The following is a 23,377-nucleotide window of genomic DNA, read 5'->3' on the forward strand; positions in this document are numbered from 1 at the left end:
AACATAATAATACTCTTAAAATATGTCTTTTATAAAAGAGGACGTGGGCCAAGTAGGCCCAAACTCCTACCCTCAATTATGGACAAAGGTCATCCTTAAAATGAAAATGAAAGTCCCAATGCCGTGATTTTTCATACATTTTACTATTCCTAAGATCAAATCTAACAAAAGCTTGGAAAAAAAAGAAATAACTTGTTAAAAACAGTTATCTTACATAAATCTTTCTTTGAAATAACCAAGATCTTATTTTTGAACGATGTTCAGATATTCATTTTAGAAGCATGGGGTGTCATCTCTGAATTAAGTGTCTCTTAATGCCGTTCTTTTGTCGGGAATGCTTCAAAAGTAGTCATCTGATACATTCTTCAAATCCATTTGGTGCCTTGTCTAACAGAACAACATAGAGCACATATTGGCGATTAACTGGTTCTCTGTAATACTTTGAAGAGCGAACTTAGGCTGAAGACAAACCCAGCTGTTGCCTATTGCCATAATAATTGTTAAGCATACGACATGGAGTTGTAAAAAATGATTTACGTCAGTTGTAGCTTTAAACAAAAACTAGTCGTAAATGCTAAGCCAAGTACCGCGTCATATCAAACGAAAATTTAGAATAGCGTATCACATAAGGCTCACCTACTTCAACTCATGTCTTTCAGCACTCGACTGAAATCGGTTGACCCATGAGTGTCACCGATATCATCTGACTAATTCTTACACATGAGAAAAATGGCCGGGTTCCTCAGTTCGGGGAAGACATTACATTGCTCATACTGTGATGAAGCGTCGATATGATTTGGTTTTAATAGTTTATGACCAATATATTTCAGTAGCTATTATGATTCTGATGTTTTGGCATATTCGAGTTTTGCACGTAACGGTGGCATTGGGGCTTTAAAATACATAACATCAATGCCGGCTATAGATCGATTGGACTGATTCGGCCCAATCTGGTCCCGCTTTAAGAGGGGACCTGAGCTTTAGTAATTTTTAAAAATATATCTACAGAGAGAAAATAATTTTAAAACGATAGAAGAAAATTATTTTAAGTTCAATATCATATAAAACTTGTCTAAAATTTATTTCCAAATGCCTTGCTCACAGTGGGCCCGCGCGAAAATCCAGGGTGCCCCACCAAGATGATCTAAATCGGGCCATGCGTTTGCTAAAGACGATACTGTATAACATATAATTATGGACAAAAGTCAGCGTACAATAGAAATAAATATACATAAGATTGCATAGAAAAAATTACCCATCTCTCTTCCTTATGTATGAGTTTTATTTTTATTCAGGACAGCTTTTAAACTATTAAATATTAAATGGTTTTCATATACATTGTGGTACATATAATTGTGGATTCTAGATGCGTTGGCTAATAAGCTCGTGACACACATATCCTAAACTATACATTTGTAAGCACAATGAATATAAGACTTTGTTTTGTTTTGCAACATTTGCACTAGCTTAGCTTCATTACCTTTGACAATTATTTTGTTTTCATATAAAACTTTTGTGTTTAGCACTGACTTGATTTCAAAATTCTTCGAAGATTTGCCCAGAAGAGACAATTTATGTATTTCTTGATCATTTTCTTCATAAAAATGCAGTTCGTACACTTTTTCCATTAGTAATAGAAGAATATTTATAATGTGTATACAGAAGAATTACAAACTTTCAGAACGTCAGCAATGAACGTTATTTTGTTTATGTATCATTCAAGCGAGGGATACTAACTCAATGCTATTAATAATTAAAAAAGTATTCATTATATTGATGATTACATATATTTATTGGATTTCATATGAGAGAGAGAGAGAGAGAGTACAATAGCATTCAAAATATACAGCACTCTTAAAAAGCTTCATCGTCCAAGAACATTAGTTGTTTTGTGATACATTTATTGTCAAGACGAAGAGTGAACTGGCACTGGTTTCTTTTTAAGGGTTTACACAAGGGTTGGCATGAAACAATATAATAGTAAGACAGATTAATACAAATGTGTTTGCTACAGTGCGCAATGCTTCACCTCCCCTTTATTGTATTGTCTACAACGCTACTACTGCCTTTTGCACCAAGCTGAAATTACAGGTCCCGAAACGTACAAATTGCACGAATTACGCATGCTACGAAAAGGTTACGCGCACTTGCATTTTTTTGGTCTTTATGCGACTGTAAAAACATTTTTTCATTAATTTAAGAATAGATATTTCGGGCGACTTTTCTATATTTAGCGTCCATCATCTCAACTTTCACATTTACACAAAGACTGTCCCATACCAGAGATCAGGAAAAGACAAAATGAATTCAATATACAGCTGATAATTATTGACGGTATTTTAAAGAAATAAAGGGGGGAGACTTTTGTGATACTGTGTAGGTGTTTGTTGCCCATACGGCAGACATAATGGTCAAACAAAGAACACAGTTTGTCTACAATTTACTTTCCTTAACTTTGAGAAAAAAGGGGAACACGTATGAAATTTGCTAATTTGCTACTGTCTGTCCATGAGAAAGCTTAGTATCGACTGCTCTGGTCTTTTTAAGTTTCATGAAGATAGTTAAAGTTAAAACTAACTTATGGGCCAATATCGGTCCTAATCCAACAATTTTCGTTATATTCTTATGACATAATCTTCTCTGTAACAAGTTCCTCATTTATAACGCTGGATATTTCCTATGAATGTCTTTGTTTTATGTTAATTCATTGTATGTGTTCATTTAAGCAGGAATGTATGTTTAGATGTGCATAATACTTAATATCGTTATAGGGATGCAATGTATCAATGAACGTATTTCTAGTAACAGGTTCTTAATGCATGCCATTATATTCTGCAAAAATACGAAACTTGTTGCATGTGGACCTAATCAATTTTCAAAAAATCGCTCAACTTGTAACACGAAATAGCCAAATATGACATCATATCTCAATAATTTTTAAAGATCAACTGCAACTATAAGTTCTTCAAATACTAATCAGTAATTTGCCAAAGTACTTTATCATGAGTACTTTCTTTGAAAATTTTTAAACCTACAGGCCAAAGATAGGTTTTATCGTTACCGACCCTTTTGTATCATCCATTTAAACATTTTAGCTCTAATTTTGAGCACAGCGTTTAATAGAAACATAAAAACATATCTACCCATCGTTTCTAAGAAGATTTCATTGATATTCTTGTTGGCATCACGTGTTAGATAATCAATATGTATATGTACCTTTTTGCTGAATCATCTTATGTGATTTCAGAAAATAAATTTAATTATGGCGAAATTCTTATTCGCTTTACAGATATTGCACTAGATCATTGAAATTTAATTTAGTATTTGTATATATTACATTATTATTACAATTAGTTAATTATTTTATAGCTTCTTTATCTTATCGAAAACTTGTCCGATAATATTAGACCGTAAATGTCTTGCTTCATGCTCGTCTTGATTCGTTGCTCCATCAATAGCGTTTGTTACAATTTTCGAAACTCTGGGTTTACTATCAGGTAATTTGCTCAGTGATACCTTACTCTCGCTTGGAACAAAGTAGGTTCTAAAAGGAATTATTTGTTCAATGTTATATTTTAACAACATCAACTGTATTTTGCAAAGAATATCTTTGATTGGCGGTGTATTTCCCCTTCTTTTATGGCCACCATTTGAACTGCCCAACATTTAATGAAGCATTGTTTGCTGACATTACCAGAGCAATGATCGTCTGAAATTTTTCTGCATGTCCTTATTATCTAAAGTATTAAAACACAAAACATATTGTCCTTTGGTGGATATACTCTGGCACATTACAATAAGGCTGAGTGAAATATATACAATTAAAAGGTTTATTCCAATTCAAACAAACACATTCTTTAATTCTATTAGATCAGTTATTATCAATATTATATCATTGAAAACGTTTTGTTTCGGCGCTCATTTCTTCTATGGGAATCTTCTGGCGAATGTATAGATGAAATTATTTCCTGTTTCTTCTTATATGGTATAAAATAATTCTTCTAGTATGGCATAGTTTGCCCGAGTATTATTGAATGCTTTAACATAAGTTCATCATAGTTAAGCTACGGAAGTAATATTTTCATTAATACATTTGTTTTTCCTCCGCCCGTGACTCCAATAAGTTAAATCTCAATCACGCAACAAGTAATGGTGCTCGTTGTTTATAGTCTTTATGATCAACGTCATAATTTCTTATTTCCATTATATACATTTATTAATCTTCATGCTTATTGTTTGCAACTTGTTGTGTACTTTTCTAATGGCTACACATTATTTTCTTGATCACATAGTTGATACACTTTAAATATAATGTGCCCAGTTTGATATTGAAAACATGTTAACGTACCACTTTTTGAGATACTAATTGGACAAAATAAGCCCATGAAGATCTTGTGCATTATTCTGTTTAGTGATAGGCAGCGATCGTCGGAGACGCCTAACCCCGCCTCCTGGAATGTTTTGGTTTTACAACAATTTGGAGGCCATTTTTCTAATCGATTGCCCAAAAGAGAACTGTGAAAAATGATCACGTCTGAATGTTGCCAGTCTTCACTACTTTATCTCGTTTGCACATTTTTTCAGAAGCTTATTTTGTCACCTATGAGTGGGGAAAGTCTTTAGTACCGACAATGGACTATGTGATCAACAATAGCGCTCGTGGATAAAGGAATCTTCGAAGCCTGTGATCTTTGGAGAATAAACTAAAAACGAACATAAAGACAATTCTTCAACACGTAGGATGATATGATGCATCGCTAAATAATACAAATGATACCAAGCGTACCTGTCATAAATTTGAAATATCAATATTTAATGAAAAGTAAAAACAAAATACTAGTGAAACATTTAAGGAAATATGTTAGGAAAAGTATAAATATAGAAAATTATTAGAGGATTGGATTGCTACCTTAATTGTTTTCACATTTCATCCATTTTTTCACTTCTCAAATTAAGCAAAATATATTAAAAACGTTATAATTTCAATGTTGGATCACTTTTCTTAGACACTCCTTGAACTTGTAATATTTTGATAATCAATGCTCTCTATCTCTCTCATTTTCTGTCTCACAGCGTTTCTCGTTTCTCAATGGATATTTCAGCGATTAAGATTTTTTTGGCATTTATGCAATCGTTCGTAAACATATGAAAGAGAAAGAACCTAAAACCAGCCATGCCTGTTTGCGTCTTGCGAAGAAGTAGTATCTACAGATATACAGACATAAAATATAAAATCTCCAACTTTCAACGTGTTGGGTTGCTTTATTTTGGTTATTTCAGGTTTTAAATGTCCTTAATATAACAACGTGACAGATTACGGGTATTTAGTTAAATAGTCTTCGTAATCTGAGTTGCCAAGTTTTACATGTGGATTCGGGTCACAATCATTTTTTCCTATATAGTCTCTACATTTCCAGTACTGAACTTTTGACTGTGTCCAAGTCATAGTAAATTATGTTAATCTAAAATGCCTTTGAAGATGAACACACGATGAAGTTCCTGTCATAGGTTATCCGGCAAAGAAACGTGCAATGGATCACATATTTCAAATCCGGATCATATCCAATTCTTTTTATACTCAATGTGCACTGTGGCCGAAATGCACACAGACAAACACAACATAAGCTCATATTCCGATAAATAAACAGTTACCTTTAATAAAAGAATAAACATTTACCTTTAGAACCACCAAATTTAATTATCTAGTCACCATTTTATTGCCACCACCTCTAAAAATAGAATAGTAACAGACCGTTTTTCATAATCAAGACTAATAACATCGATCATTACCAATCTTGGCTAAAAAGTTCCCAGATTCAATGTTAGAGCAGCCAGTACATCTAACTTATCCATAACAAGTCATGGGTACCAGTCATTGCATCATCTCTTTTTAACAATAACTATAGTCAACTTTTTGTGGAATTCATCATCTACACCTTTTGGGAATGTTCAAACGATCTTTGGAATCAATTATCAACGAAACCTGCCATAAGAGTATTAACTTTAACGTAATGCTTTTACATAGGAACACTCCCGTTTGCGACTACTCTTAAACTGACTATATTATTATTATTATTAGTAGTAGTAGTAGTAGTAGTAGTATTAACCACAACTCTCAGTGGAGTTATTCGTCTAATTCATTTGTGATCTTTAAAATTTCAGTTCTTATATAAACAATAGACTAGTATCTATTTCAACAACGGCAACGCCATCTTCTGTCAGTGTCCCAGATTTTATACTGTTCATTATCATGTATAATTATATATTATTAAGTCCACATTACCGACGAAATCTGAAGAATCGGGCACTAAGAGATATCATATGCAATGCATAATGGTGCCAGAATCGTAAAGTTGATTTTCTGTGTCATTCCACGGGAAATCTGATCCCTTTCGACTTTTTAGTTTTTACTTTTGGGCATTTTAAAGATTTTGTAAGCATATAATAATAATGGTATCGTTCATATTTATCTTCCAAATAAATTTTGAGCAACTAATCTGTTGAAAGAGAACATTTTGTTTCAGGGTTTAAAGTGATACCCTTTATAATTTGACATTTTAGTTCTGCTTTGAATATATATTTGCCCCGGGGATTAGAAACATATTTTTCTAAAATTACACCCCTGATGAAAAGTGTAGTTTAAACAAACATATCCGCCATCATCTAAATTAGTTAAATTGCCCATTTCTAATGGTAATGTTGTTTAATTTATTTTGAATTATATATAAATTATGCATATTAATTAGCTTCTCCTTTATCAGTGGGATTGGTCACAATGTATATAAATGTAAGATAAATACTTGTAAATTTGCCTAAACTGCCTATGTTTGGTGGCAATATCTCATTTTATACTTAATTAGGTTATGTCTCGGGTTAATTGATAACAATTTCCTATGCCATTTGTGTTATTTCAATATTATTGTCACTCACATCAAGTTCATATACATTAGTTAATGATAATTTTACATTTGATATCTACTGATGTTAAGTACCTGTAAATTGAGAATTGTGCATGGTGATATCTTTTCTGTTTTATTATCACTTAAATCAAGTTCTTGCTATTCATACATATTTATATCTCTGCATCTATCACGTGCAAATTTCCTTGTCACTAGTTTGGTTAAATTATATACTTCGCAAACATTTATTTTAATATATGCTATTTGAGTTTTTATTTTTCGTAATAATTCATAACTTATATATCTTAAAATACGTCTTTTGACCGAAATGCTTGAAATTTCGGCCAATAAGGACTAAAAGAAATAACGAGTTATACTTCATATATGATAGTGCAAAATGATTAAAATAATTTCTGCTTTTAAACAAAGAACGATTTCATCTACTGACAATATAGAAAAATGTCGCAAAAGAAATGTGTTTAACTTGTGGCGCATGTCCCATAAGCGTATTCGTCCTTGATCCCTCAAATTTTAGGCAAGCCTCCGAAAAGCATGTTCAACCATGATCTCTGACGCATATAAATTGATCAAAAGGCTCGCTAGAAAAAGGCATATTAATTTAGGAGCCCAAACTACCTACTCTAAATGTCATCAATTGCAGGTCGTAAAGCATGTTTGTCCGCAATGCTTTAAAACACTGTCAATGACACCAAACGCACAAATGAAATTTATACTCATTCCGGATCCCGAATAAACAATATATAATGTCATAAAGCGTATTAATCCGTCACCCTCCTCTAAAATGCGCAAAAATAATCTGAAAGGTAATATATTAGCTAAAATCCAAAACGCGAAAATAGCATCAATGTGCTTCACACAGAAATATTGACCAACTCGAGCCTATTAAACGTGAAGATACCGTCAAATGCTCATATGAAAAAAACCCACAGAGAACATATTTATTATGTGCTCCAGGAAGCAGCATAAATAATCATGAACACGTTTGAAAGCATGTTAAATCCCGATGTTATGAAACACTGTAAGTGCAATGTTTAAAGACAGTACCAGGGAAACAAAAATCTTGCATAGCTTGAACAAACGATAAACAGCCAGCAAATGGCCCCACATCGCCGTACTGACGTGGAATATCACCACTTTCAAAGGCCCAGTTTTGATGGTTACGATGACAGTGTCACTACAAGAAAGCCTTTGTTTTAAAATGGATTTTACCTCCAATTTCAAGAAACAAGTAGCCAAAGTATTTTCCAAAAAGAGAACAAAGACCGACTGATAGAGCTATAAAATGTTAAAATTTAAAATAAAAGAAAGAAAGAAACAACAACACAAACTGATATATAAAAGTGACACTAAACTGACTTAACACGAATATACAGATAAAGAAAGAGAGTAGGTGACTGTTTAAAAGGCTTCAAAGTATTCTGTCGCTTTGGGGTGCACTAACCTAATCCAACCCACAGAGCAGAACCTATGGAAATATCATCATATTAAAATTTAAATAACTTATGTTTCTGATCAAGCCTATATCTGTCAGCATAAAAACGTACTTAAATCTATTTGAGACAAAATATGACCAATATGTATTTCAATTCTAGAATATGGTTCTAATTTCAATACAAGTGTTCCAAGGTCAAATATTTCAAAGGACTGAATATAGCACTGTCTGTGGTTTCATTTTGTCCGTTACAAATAGGGTACGCTCTCAAATGATTCCTTATACAAACATTTTTCTTTCATCATAAAACCAATTATACTCGACCAAATTGTATATACTCCGTTTTAAGCTGGCACATTCCTAGAATAGTTTCCATTTTACCACATAATTAGAACGTTGAATCGTTTCTCTACTCCAAAACGTTTGAACAGGTCAGATATTTTGTAAGTCTCTGAGTATAGTTTATGTAGCGTTGCTGCCTTGTGTTCAGTATAGTTAATAAGCCAGTCTAAAATGTCGTCTGTTTTAATTTCTAACACTAGGATCCCATAAATAAATTTATTTTTAGTTTGCAGGGATATCTGAAGGATCGTCAATGAAATATCAATCAATTACGAATGAAGCTGTAGTTCTTATATATTCTCTCTCTCTCTCTTATTTTCAAGCGAATATTTGTTTTGAGGATGCCAGCATAGACAGTTAACTCTACAACGTGAAAGTCAATTAACTGAATTGAACAATTTTGTTCTATTATTACGAATGAAAGATTGAAAAATGTCCATGTGTACCTGTTCCAGAGATTTGATTTACTATCCTACATCACGAATTCAAAGAAAGACTTGCAAACACTGTTACTTGGTCGCTATACATTAGAACTGAAGAAACAGATGACAAAATATCATAGAGTGGATTTTATATGAAACTTCCGGAGAGATAATGGTTATGATGATCAAAATGATCGATTTACGATCAGAAGTGAAATACAGTCTATCGATAATGGAAAATCGTCTATTTTTTCGCATTTGTGTTTCCTATTTGTTTTGTTTTGCTTTTAAAACGACTGATCAACAAATTATTGATTTCAGAGCACTGACTAACCTTTGATTTGTATTCATTGAAAATTAACAGACTTTTTTTTACAAAGATGTGTTGGTCTCCTCGACCTTTTAATTGCCTTGTGCATCATTTGCACTATTTTCTTAAGGCGCTGTTCCAATACATTTAATAAGTTATCTAACGTTTTCGTTAGAAAGCGAATACCAGAAGTATTGCACTAAACCATTGCCCGAATACTGTAAATAAAATGTTTGTACAACAAATACACAACAATGGCAAAGATCGATATTTGTTTAACAAGTATCTTCAAAATGGTAACTGTTACGCTTATTTCTGCATTTATTATGCACGACGTAGCCAGAATGCACTATGCATTTTCTGTTTTTGTTAGGAAAATATGCCAATGACTGTTGATAATTAGAGGTCGTCTTCTAGAGATTGAATTCCATGCTTGCAATGTGCTTTAGAGTACTTTGCTCTGTCTCCAGAATACTGGTCTGACATGTAGTTTTCATATGATAGCAGAAATAACGTTCAAGAATACGAGTCGGACATGTAGCTTTTATTGAATAGCAAAAGTAACGTTCAAGAATACGAGTCTCACATGTAGCTTTGATTGGATAGCATAAATAACGCTCAAGAATTTGCGTCTGACATATAGCGTTAGCTTGCTAGCATAAATAACGTGTTCGTGTATAATACACGTTGCAAAGTGCAAACTAACGTTGAGGCATTTCTTCAACACTCAACTCTAGTTAATATAAGTCTTTTTTTCACCGAAAATTCATCGTTAAGGACAAAGATACTTAAAATCTTATCAAATGCATGACCTATAGAAGCATATGTGATATTAGTATATGCTCATTTGTTTTCTCCGTTAACTTTGCATTATAAGAATCATTAAGTATTTTACGATTTTAAACTCGCGCGCAACTTCATATTGCACTCATAAAGGAACTAATTTCTATTATAAACAAACAATGAACGCAGACGCCAGCACTTTCAATTTGTAAACAAATCATGTACACTCACGTAGAAGGCGGTTTTCGTTTTGGTTGATTAAATATGTTTCTGAATGAACTAAAGCAGACGTTTCGTGGACATACCAGTTGCATTTGCTACATTCCGCGTTAACATTTTTGATACAGTGTTTCGGATTTAGGCCTGTGATAGACGCCACATTTCATAAAATTATTGGGTACCTACGAATAACATGCAAGTGATAAGGTATAAACTGTCTTCTTTAGCTGGTAATGAGAATGGCCAAAAATATACTGACAGTTTTACATCCTGAATTCCGTCAAAATGTATTTTCTTAGTTCTGCAAATCCGAATTACATGAGCCATGTCATGGAGTCTCAAGCTTGATTGCACATTTCGAAACTACTGTAATTTCGACTATATTCCAAGTGCAATTACATCCTCCTTACTGCACCCAAAATGAAATAAACATTAAATCATAGCGTCTCTTTGATAATTGCAATTGCAAGACTTCATATTTTTTCCTACATTATGATTTCAAACATTCATGACAGAACAGAAACACACTTGCATATGTCACACGCTTCTCCCTCGTTGCTTCAATCCGATGTATTTCATGTAGAATTGTCACAGATCAATTCAGTCCATAATCATGAAATTTCGTAGAATCGACAAAAATACCAGAACCTATTAATTCCAGATACAATGGAAAAGTTCTTGCAATGCGCATTCATTCACAATGTGACTCAACATTTTAATTTTAAGTAGACCAAAACTGTATTTTCTTTTGAAAGTTATGTCTAGCTCGCAACTAAGTTCAAATTTATCTGGACGGAGTTATGTGCCCATTAATAATGTTGTTGTTCTGTAATGATGAATCTGCGATTGTGTGTTTAAATCTGGAATACGGCATACGTTCAGTGACTTTGTTTCTTGTAGTGTACTTTGTTTATATAATTAAGCCTAAGGTAGAGTAAGAAAAGAGCATATAATAAAAAGGTTACTGCATTTGTATTGGAAACTATGAATTCGTTTTGTCGGATGGACATATTTCACTCACTAGGTAGTGCAGTATTTCCATCCGAAAAACTCGTTCATATTTTCCTATACAAATACAATAACCTATGATTATTACATCGAACGTGAAGTAACAAATTCCAGAATCATGTGTTAAATCAATGCATATAGGTCTATACGGTAAGTAAAAAAATCAAACATCACGACAAAGTGACTACGAAGATATGAGGTAAAATATAATAGTTCTTATGTTCGTATATATTTGTATGGTACACTGCATAGAAAATTCATTATTATTTTACAGATGCCCGCTAAATTACTAGACACAGTGAGTTGGAAAGAGTAGTGATAACACCACCTGTTTTTTTTAAAACCACATTTTACACACTTGCCTGTAAGTGCAAGCTTATAATTTTGGTTATTATTGCTGTTAATTCACTTGTGAGGGTGGATGATCTAGATCGAACACAATATAAATTCACAATATTTATTATATTTGTATAACATGGATATCATTGATTTTTTAGCGACACGAAAGCAAGAGTCAGTCAAATATATTTCAGCATTATCGAATTCCATCAGAATGATAATAATTGGTCCATCCGGATCTGGTAAAACACAATTACTGCTTAATTTGATAATGATTTGTCTCATATGGGGTAAGTTGTATTTCGTAGCTCCGTCAATTGATGATCAGAGATGTTACGGCGTACTTAAAGATTTTAATGAAAACGCAAAATTGTTGGACGAAGATGATAATGATATTATTAATTTTATCATCGATATTGGCTAAGCCCCACCTGTAAATGACCTCGATGGATGCATTAATAATCTCGTGGTATATTCTTCAGACTTGGTGTAATGGGGATATGGACATGATTAAGTTCAAACAATTCTTTTCAAAAGCACAATCTGCTCCTCACGGATTTATAACAATAAATTTATATGATCCTCGATCACGATATCGTATATGTCTTGATAAAATATTTGGTTGAGAGATTTATATAATAATGATTTAATTACTTATACATTTATAACAGCAGAGGAGGTGCGACCTCAATGGAACGTCGGCGGGTAAACGAACGCACATACAAATTTTTAAAAACACGAACGAAAAAAAATAGAGTAACAAAATAAACTAGCCTAATTAGAGAAACTTTTGGTAAGTTAGAGGCTTCGGTTTAGCGATAGTGACCTTATTTTATTTTATTTTTTCGTATGAGGTTTTATTTTTCAAAAATGACGTTTCAGCAAAGGTCTGTTCACCTCCTCTGATGCTTGGAAGACTGTCAAGTTCCAATAGCAAACAACTCTTGGACCCAGAAGAAAATATAATGCGAAAAAAAAAACCCAGACCACTCTCAACGCTGAGCACAGCAGATCCTTGTCTATGATTGGCCGATAGCCGATCCAACTTAGTGTTCGTGCCACAGAACTGACCTTGAATTGACGCACATAACGGGCCCTGACTGGAATCCTTTCTTTGTGTAATACTTTAATTACGTTAAATACCCATTAAATTATTAGGCACAGTGATTTGAAGAGTCAGTTTAACAAAGAACTACATATTTATAATTTTCAATTCTTTTATCATGCAGACTTGTACCTGTAGTATGTATTGTTTTTTGTATCTTTACTCGTCGATCTCGTCGACATTACTTTGGCTGGGTTTTAACACATAATTTTAAAAAAAATCATACTTTCCACGCAACAGATACGAACGTTCTATTAGCATTCTAATATTGGATTTCTTTCTAAGGTTTAAGACTTATTTCTACTCCCATATTTCATTAATACAAACCTGTAGCTTTACGTGTCTGCCTTTACATACGGTAGTATAATGAACAATCTCCATATTATATCCATGCAGACCATTATGTGTCTACCTTTTTATACCATATTAGACTGAGTAAACACACTCTGAGGAATCAGTATGAGCTAGTTATCAGCTTCATACAAAATATGTTGAAACCGAACGCTCACCACATAAACCTTCCTTCAAGTCTTTAAGTAACTTCAGTGTTATTCTTAATCATGCTGAAGATACGGAGATTGAAATTTCTTACGTTATCTTTAATATATATATATATGTATATATATATATATATATATATATATATATATATATATATATATATATATATATATATATATATATATATATATATATATATATTTGTGTTCATATAAACATTCCAAAGGATTTTGGTTCTTTAGTTGATGCATTAATATTACCACATGTAGTAGTCAGGGTTATAATTGTTCATTGATCATGTTTCTATTAAGGTGTGTGTGTGTGTGTGTGTGTGTGTGTGTGTGTGTGTGCTCTTTGAAGAACAATATGAAAATACAAAGAAACAACAATCTAACAAAACTATTTGAAACCCGGCGGTAGCTAGCTCATACAAGAGATATAATCTTTAATTACACAGAAAAGAATCTATATGTAATGTAAACAAAGATTATAAGCTATGTAATATAGTTAGGCAGGGTTTCACTAGAAACTTAAAATTAAAAGTCCAAAGTAATAACTTAGACGTGAACTGGAAAACAGTGTGGAGAATATGAAATCGACAAAACAGCAATGTATGCTGCTTAAATGTCGCTATGGCCTATATGCAAGCAGCCATGCGTCGTCATATTACGAGACTAATGTCGAAGTGCCCATTTTGTTAACAGGGTACTTTCACAAAAATGCATGTAGTTTTACAATGCAGTGTGAAGAAGCTAGAGAGGGATATAATAAAACAAAAAAATATAGGAAGATGGGACATTTCACGGAAATTCTTTTATTAGACTTTGATAAACTAGTTAATAAGCTAAAAATTCGGATAAGAATTTCTAACACAAACAATCATAGAATTTCTAACACAAGTCCTAATGATTAAAATTCTGAATAAACTTTAGTGGTATTCCAAAGTAAATCCACCGCTTGAAGTACTGATGTGCCTCTGATGGCATGTGTGATTTACCAACAGTCTTTTGTTGAATAATAATAACACAATCAAAGAATATATCCTTAGTTTATTTTACTAGAAATCCAATTCTCTATTTCCAAGAATGTGATTTTTGAGCACTTTGTTTTTCCAGAGAAGGATAACTTTAATTAAATAATGCGGATACATAAATTCCAGCCCAAATGAAATACTGAACACACCAATAGCACAACTGATTCTGATCAGTTCTTACAGCACTAATGAATAATTTTTTAGATAAACCAGATGATATAGTCCTTTACTTGACCTCATGTCATAATTAGCATTTTCTACATATATAATGATGCAAACGGAACTCCGATCTCGTCATATTATGAAAGGAATTATTAGGGACAGAGAGCGGATAAAATGAACACTTATTTCATCATATTTAATTCTAATTATTCCAATCTATAAAAACACTAACCAAAAACGAATATAACTTAACAAAAGATAATATGGACATTATATAGGTATACTACATTATAGAATACGCATATGGTATAACGGTACCAATTGCGCAAGTCCAGGTGGGCGGAGCTTAAGGTGTATGGAACATTGTATTCAGTATTAAAGAACAACTCTAGCTGTGATTGGTGCATTATGTAAGAGTTGTACTTTCTGTTTGGCTTAAAAAAATGTTGAGCCTCTTGGCAACATGTGAGTTTGTGTTAATTTCTATCTAGATCATATTTTGTATTTTTTATGATTTTTTTAAAATATGGTACACATGGCTGAAAATGTGCTTGTTGTGACTAGATAACTCTTACCCCTGTCTAGTTCCAGTAGAGTTATCTCTCTTAAATGCAATGGAGTACCTGGTTATGTCATTGTCAAATTGACAATCTAGCATTGTTCTATATGACAGTGTGTGACATGCATGCCCAAGTAGGACATAAAGTATATTTATTTCACAGAACATTAGCATTGAGGTATATGGAGAAACAATTGGTACCGTGATACCATATAACATACACAAGACAATAAGGTAGATCCTTGGCCAGGATCACATAAAAATAGGGACAATCACAGTTAAACCAGTCGAGGCTTTTAATGGCGGCGGAGGGAAGTACATGTCATCAACAATAGTACACTCTTTCGACATTGAGGGAAGAAAAATAGGTGGACCTGTTCCGTCAGGACCCTTATGAGCACTGCCCACCCAAACTGATAAAAATGAAAGAAATTATAGAGAAACTCCTGAACGAAAAATAATTATCTATATTAATTTTTTTACTTTTTTTATTGAAATGCAAACACGCACCAACCAATGGATGATACAAATACACATAAAAGAGTTAGCAAAACTAATGGGAGGCAATAGCTGGGAAACTTCAAAGGTAGGTAGTTTAACATAGCTAAAGGTCGATGAAGTGCCCACAAATAAAATTGCTCTGTCGCTTTGAAATAAAATTTGTCATTGAGAATCTATGAGACATTATTGATTTGGTAATAATGATATAAACATCGGCTGGTTAAACCATTAGAAAGAAAGAAAGAAAAACTGAGGAAGAAACTTGTCACTGTGGCCTACATTTGCTCTTAGATGGTGGAACCATCTATAATAAATATATCCATCAAGTTACATTGCTACATACACCAGTGTCAGAGAAAATGAGCTAAATGCAAAAATGTAATCAGTGGAGTGTGATCTATTTTGGCCTGAAAAAGTTATGATAAATAATAATAATAATGAGGACTTTGTATAGCGCATAATCTTTAGAAGTTCTAAGCGCTTCACAACATTGGACAACACCTATAAGATAAAAAACATATAATAATACGATTACAAAAACAAACACCATGAAATTAGAAAACATTTAAAAAAACATGCTGAGAATATTTAAGGTAGGAAACATTATTAGGTCTTTAAGTTTGTTCTTGCATTCGAAATAAGTGAGTTTTGAGAGCAGTCTTGAATATGATCATTGTGTCTTTGTGTCTAAGTTCAGTGGGCAATTCCTTGTACGTTGCTGGGCCCTAGTATGCAAAAGAACGCTGTCCATATGACTTTGTTTTCATAGTGGGAATAATGAGTATACGATTGTCAGAAGAGGAGCGTAAGTATCTTGCTGGTGTGTACACATGGGTGAGGTCGGATAGGTATGCTGGACTAGAATCCGGCAGTGAAATGTAGCACAGTGAAAAAAGATTGTTTGATTCTGGATCGAATGGATAGCCATTGTAGGGTATCTATTGTTTCATCACTCAAAGAAGCAGTTTATAGTTAAGTCACACGCTAATAAAAGCTAATGCAATACAAAACATATAATATGGTTATATAAATTTCATATATATGATAAATTACAGATGGGTTCGACTTGACTATATATTTGGGCGTAGCATAACTTTATTAACGTGCGACTTTGCGGGTGCGAGATAACTGATTTCGTCCCTTAACAGGTAATAGTTGGACCACGTTTTGACGCAATATATCGCGTGTATATTTCTTAATTTATGATAAGTAAATATTTTATTACAAAAACAATAAAAATATGATTACCTAAAACAAAAAAGTAATTGTTTCAAAATTATAGAATTTTTTTAAAAATGAACAATTATTATGAATTATATGAACCCTTCATTGGTTGTATCACGCACCCAGTTCACAGCGATAAGTGTCATGGCTGCCAGAGGAAGTGTATACGACTCATAAAAATTGATTTTCATTATTTGTTTACATTGTAAGGGTCTTGTTTGGCTCACAGTTACACTGATTTATAATGTAAGGTTCGCGATGAGTTTGGCATCCAAAATAACTTCTTTTTTTATCTAAGAGATTCAAAAGTCGTGTTTCATTTAGCAGGGTTGGCCCACTGCGGATGATGTAGGCTGGTCCTACAACGCAAGACTCATCGCCCGATATTTTTTTTTCGGGGGTTGATGACAGTGCATGGTGCCAAGCAATTCGACGTTGGCTCGAAAACTGCTGAAAGGGAATACACAAAAGTGACACCAAGTGTTATCTCTGACCATAATTTAGATTTTCAAAGAGAAAGTAAAAGTAATTTTGCATAACATTATAGTATTCATACACTTCTCGTTTGTTTGTACTCCCACACCCCAAAAATAAACAGTTCTTGAAATTGAAAAGCAATAAGGATATTAAAAATGCACAAGACATAGTTACTGTATTCATGAATTTATACTATCTAACCTGATTTTTCCCCGGTGGGTGGAGGGAACACTGTCAACCAATTAGCATTTCAAAAAAACATTATCTCTCGATGGAAACAAGTATACTGTCTGCTCATTGTTCATTTCTAGAATGATCCATTTCAGTAAAAGCTTTTCTGCATCCAGTATTTGCATTGTCTGGTTTTAAATATTTTTAAACAAAATTGAAGATGAAAAGGACTGTGTATACACGTGTTTAAAGAGTTGTCACTCCAGAATATACAGAATTATTGAGATTATCAAAGGCGGTGAATTTCATCACATCAGTTGCTTGAAAACATAGACACCCATGCAAATATGGCGACTGTTATTCAAGAAAATCCCATTTGATTCCAAACACCAACATGTTGACAGTGTTAGGGACTCTCTGGTGACAGTCTGGTTAAAAACTATAAATTGATGAATAAAATGACTTACATTTTAAGCATGTTTTATATCCTTGATGCTTTTTGTTTTAAAATCAGTAGCGGATACAAACAAACAGGATGGTGTCAGAGTTTCCTGTAATGTTATCCACCGAGTGTTAGATGTTTGGACAGTTAGGATTGGAGGTCTGGGCACATTCACAATTAAAATGTTAAATTGTCTGAAACTACATATTTGTGATATAGGACAGGAGTAGAAAAATCCATTGTCTGTGAGCCCAGGATAGCCAAAACTTTATACCAGGCAACAGTATTTCCCAGTGTGAAATGTCATTATGGTAACTAAACTAATATTAAAGAATGATAATGTTAAAATCATAATCAACAACAAACATTCGTTTGTTAAATTGTCCCTTTGCTTACCTTTAGCATTGTGCCTGAATTATCTCCATGTAATTCCCTACTTGATTGTTGGGTGGTTTGTATCAGTAAGAAACCACACTGATTCACATGTGTGAGATACTCATGAGGTTAAGTTATGTCAGTCCATCCTGCTAGTTCCTTGTTGTGAACCCTTAGGAAAAGAAAATACCTCCTTTTTTTGATTTGACACAAATGACATAATTAATATGATAATACAAAGCAGACTTACTGTTTATTAGTGTAGACATACAACAAATACATGTAATTCCACAAGTCAGAAATTAAAACTCAGTCGCTCGTTAATTACAGTAGTCCCCCTCTTGAACGGCCCCCTGACCAACGGCCACCCGCTCCTTACATCCAGAATCCGTTGGCACTGATGAATTTGTGTTTAAAAGTACCCCTCATGAAAGGCCACCCGGCTAACGTGACCAGCAGCCAGCATATTAGTGTAATAATATGATATGTACCCCTCACATGCAACCACATTTTATTTTAATATGTATCCACAACCAGTATTTTATTCATAACGTGTGTTGAGTAATCCGATTTCTGTTTCTTGATGTCCAGTTTTCGTTACTGAAAGAAGTGTTGACTAATGTACATGTACCACTAAGGTTAATATAATATCATTTACGCCTCATTCGAAGCCACGTTTATTCCATAAAACCAAGAAAGACTCAAATTTTAATCCATTCAAAAGGGTAAGTAAATGTAATCCAATTAGACATACTGCTGTGTTATCATAAGATGTCCGGTTTAGTCACGCTGATAATTATTAAGATTACAATTATTGAACAGTAGTAACAGCTGAGAAGTGGCAGTATCGATGTACATACATAAGTCAGCAGAAAAATGGTTTGATACCCATTATGGCTTCCCTTAGTAAGATGTTGAGCTTGTTCACTTTGATAATTAGTGGCTATTACTACTGACAATAATTGTCAAAATTACAAATCCTAAGGGCCGTGAGGTCAGATCTGTGTGATGTTAATGGTACACATCGAAGCCGTTTTGGCTTCTCTCACTTAGTGTAAAGAAATGTATAAAAACAATAGGGTACCAGACTGCGACTAACGAGTCACATGACAAAATCACTTACTTTAAAAACACGGCAGTTTGTTTAGATGCATAAAAAATTGTTTTATCAGTATTGTCGTTGGCAACATGAATAACTTACTGCAAAAATATCAACATGTCATCAAGGAAAAGAAAAATTCTCAGTTTATAAGAGAAAGTGAAAGTAATTCAACTGACCGAGGGTCGGGGGGGTGGTTGGGTTCGAGGATCTTTGCAGAAAACTAATGTAGGAAAGACTCGGATAAACAATATCATGAAAGATAAGGAAACAATTCTGCAGAAGTGGGAAGGTGAAATGGACGGAGAAAGGAACATAGTTTGAACCAGGAGATGTTTGTATCCTGATTTGAATGACAAGAAAAAGCAACAATTTTGTCAGTTGAATTGAGATATGACGACTTTACTGCAAGTAACGGATGGTTGCACAGATTTCAAGTGCGACACAATGCTAAGTGTTCTTTCCATAGTGGAGAATCAGCTGATGTTAATAATGAAGTTGTCGAAGATTGGAACAAAAGACTAAACGATATGTGCAGGGGATATGACTGCAAGGATATTTTTAATTGTGGCGAGACTGGTTTGTTTTTTAGACTTACCGACAAAGTGACAGATGATGTGATCTGTAACATAATTATAGCTTTAAAACAATATCAATGGCTATTCATATCATTCTTTTGAAAATTATGAAACAGTTTGTTTTACATTTATTTCACAACACGCATGTGATATTTTAATGAAAATACTAAATGTTTTAGAATTAAATGTACTTATGACTTTCTTCATATGTATTTACTATTCGTATTTGTCATTCCCCTCTAGAAATGCCACCCTCATTATATGGCCACTTCCCTGCTGCAATAGGGGTGGCCTTATAAGAGGGGGACTACTGTCTTGGTGTAAGGTTGATTGTGGTAGTTAATGGCTACCTAGTGTCCCTACTGCATTATTTGGGTGAATGCTGACTTTTAGATGGATAATATGCTCTGACCTCCAATACTCTATCTTCCCTAGTCAAGTTTTTGATATGTTAGCCTGTCAGTACCTTGATCGATTGATCTGATATTTCAGTTCTTCTGGTCTGAATTTCATATTACATGCAGTCATAATCACTCTTATATTTGTCATTGTCACTGTCAATAAAATGGCAATCTGTTGGTTTTGCATTGAGATTTTGCCAGCTAGCTGCTGTTACCAGCTATTCAGTTGGCTAGTTGGCATTAGATGCTAAGGGAGGCAACTCATATGTCATTGTGTACTTGATTATAATTTAAGACAAATATTCATGAATAAGATATTGGGAGTGGAATGGATGAAGGGGAAAAAAGAACTTACTTCCATATACAAGTTTATAGACTTCAGGGGTGATGCTGCCAGGTGAAGTGGGTGACTAAGTCACCTAAGCAATGTAAACTTCGCTGCCTTCTCTTAGGAAAAGGAAAATGACTTTACCTGGTGATTTTTTTAGATGTACATTGACTAACCATACCTTTTCAGATGCCCCTTAGCCAGGCTAGATCTAGTGTTGTATTGTAGTGCAAGTATTCATCAAGCTATCAGTAGCTAGGCCTAGTTTTGTTATCAGTTAAGCTGACAAACTCTTGCACATTAACATGCATGTGTTTTGATAGCTGATTGACCATTAACCCTTTCCCAAGTAAGTTAGCAACTATGGTACAAGTCATGTATGCGCATTTACTCATTTTAAATTAATTATAAATTGTTCTTTTAAAATTTAACACTAATTTTCTTTAACCAAAGTCTATTCAGTCCTGATTATTGAATGCTATGCACCTAAACTGTAACCAAGAAACTTCCAGATGAAAATTATCTATTGCTATGGACTTTACATTGGTGGCCATGTACTAAATTGGGGTCAAAATAAGAACACGTCAAGTGGAATCATCACATCGAGGGTAGTACCAATTTGTTTATAAATATGTACAGCTACATTGTGATATCACAGCACACAGCATTCAGTCCAGATAGTACTGGATCACACCTTTTGGTTAATTTTGTCCAAATATGTCGGTGTACTTTAACATTGATTTTGCTATATGTACTTTTTGGGGCATCTAAGTAATGACCTTCTGAAGAAATATGGCTATATATGAATCCAGATGAAGTGAATTCTTGCCAATTTAAGATATATAGACTGAATTAAATTCTAAAAAATGACACCCATTACTGAAATAGTCGGTGTTGAATGCCTACATGACCCATTCGACTTGTACTATAGGCCCCTATCACTGCCTATGTTTATCTTTGATGATAAAAGCATACACACTGGAATTTTGAAACTTTAGCAATAGCGTGTAAATAGCAATTTGTGTTTTAAGAATACAATTGGTGATCTGGATATTTTAACTGCCTCTTGTACACTATCTCGTCAGAAAATTTGTTTAAAACTAAGTGAACCAGTGATGGGGAAATAATGGCAGATATTGATATGTATGGGAAGTACCAATTTATTAGGTTGTCTGTTTTCATAAATCATCAGGCAGATATACTCACAAAAATATACAATTCGTAGAAAGCATAGCCTAGGTATTATGTTATTTAAGATTTAACTTTAAAATGCAATTATGTAGGTCAGAAACATATGAGGCAATGCTATGTCGTTGAATTCACGAGAATTGTTGTAAGGTCAGAGATGTTTACTGACTTTACTCATATTTGTGAAATTTTGGAAAAAAGCTGCAAAGCAGATACTATTTAACTAATACCTGAAATTACTACAAGTATGTAGCAGACCTGCCAGCCCTTATGATTTTGTCATAAGTCATACGAAAATTATTTTGTTGTTGTTGTTGTTGTTCTAGGGTTTAACGCTATTTTTCGGCACAAGATAGGCTATATATGGCAGCCAGTATAACTGGTGGAGGAAGAACCCTGGAAATACCCAGGGAAGAACCACCGATCCACAAGAAGCTACTAACAGGCTTTCCCACGTACCCACGCTAGCCGAGCCTTGGACTTGAACCCACGCAGACAGAGGTGAGATGGCAGTGATCCAGAATGGTGAGTGCTTTAGACCACTCAGGGCCCCCATACGAAAATTACCCTTAAAATACAGACTTACGGCATAAAGCAAAATCTTTGGAAAAATGATCATTTCCAAAAAATCTGGATAATTGGTTCATATGTGTTTCATTTGGATCTGGGTTTCACATTAGAATTAGTGAAATTAGTCAGAGAACCAGACTAACTTTACAGCAGCACCTCAGACACTTTAAACTGCACCTATTTGTTCATGCAAAGCATCTGTATGGTAAAACTGCTCTGATTATATAATTTTTTTAAAATGGCATCCTGAAAGCAATGCATGCTTAAGACAAAAGGGAAAATAAGCAAATAGAAGAGTGCTAAAAATCAACACAGAAGAATAAAAAGGAATATTCAGATTCTTGTGAATAAAAGATGGAAAGGACACAGTTATGTTTATTGTACATCATGTGCCAACATGAGTATGTCTCGTGGCAGATATGATTGTTGTCATGTGAAATGGCAAAAGAATTTCCAAGAATTGTGTCAAGTTGAGAGATAGCAACAAGCCATTGAGCTACATACGGTTTAGAACTAAAGTTTGTGCAACTGTACTAGTGATAAAGTCTACGCGTACTTTAAAAACATTTCAGTTGAACATGTTTATTGTTGCTGCATGTAATGTTTCAAATACTGAACTTTTAATTACAATACATTATGTTACACCTTACTGAAAACTGCTCAGACTTACGGAGAAGAAATCAACTGCCTTACTGAGACAGACTTGTCAGGGTTGGTAGGTCTGAAGTAGACAAATAAATAAACCATAAATTTGCAATCCTATTAATGGGCTGTTGTAATTAAGCTATTTGAAGTAAGTGATTACATTATGAAAATCCCTCTTTCTATAAAAATAGATGCACTCATGTCAATGTTGATTCAGTTGGAAAGAAGTGTTTGCATCATATA

At 33.7% G+C, this 23,377-nt stretch overlaps 1 protein-coding gene across 4 annotated transcripts in view; it reads left to right on the forward strand.

Moving 5' to 3' along the window:
- Positions 1-16,999: 16,999 nt before the first annotated feature.
- LOC149787803 (SCY1-like protein 2) overlaps positions 17,000-23,377 on the forward strand; it is an 83,346-nt gene continuing 76,968 nt past the window's right edge. For all 4 annotated transcript variants that reach the window (XR_016424104.1, XR_016424107.1, XR_016424106.1 and 1 more), the window contains exon 1: positions 17,000-17,065. The gene's annotated coding sequence lies outside the window, so the exon portion shown is untranslated. The remainder of the gene's footprint in view (positions 17,066-23,377) is intronic.

This window comes from Sinohyriopsis cumingii, chromosome 11, assembly GCF_028554795.1.
Source record: "Sinohyriopsis cumingii isolate HCF-2022 chromosome 11, ASM2855479v2, whole genome shotgun sequence".
In the NCBI taxonomy this organism is placed as follows: domain Eukaryota; kingdom Metazoa; phylum Mollusca; class Bivalvia; order Unionida; family Unionidae; genus Sinohyriopsis; species Sinohyriopsis cumingii.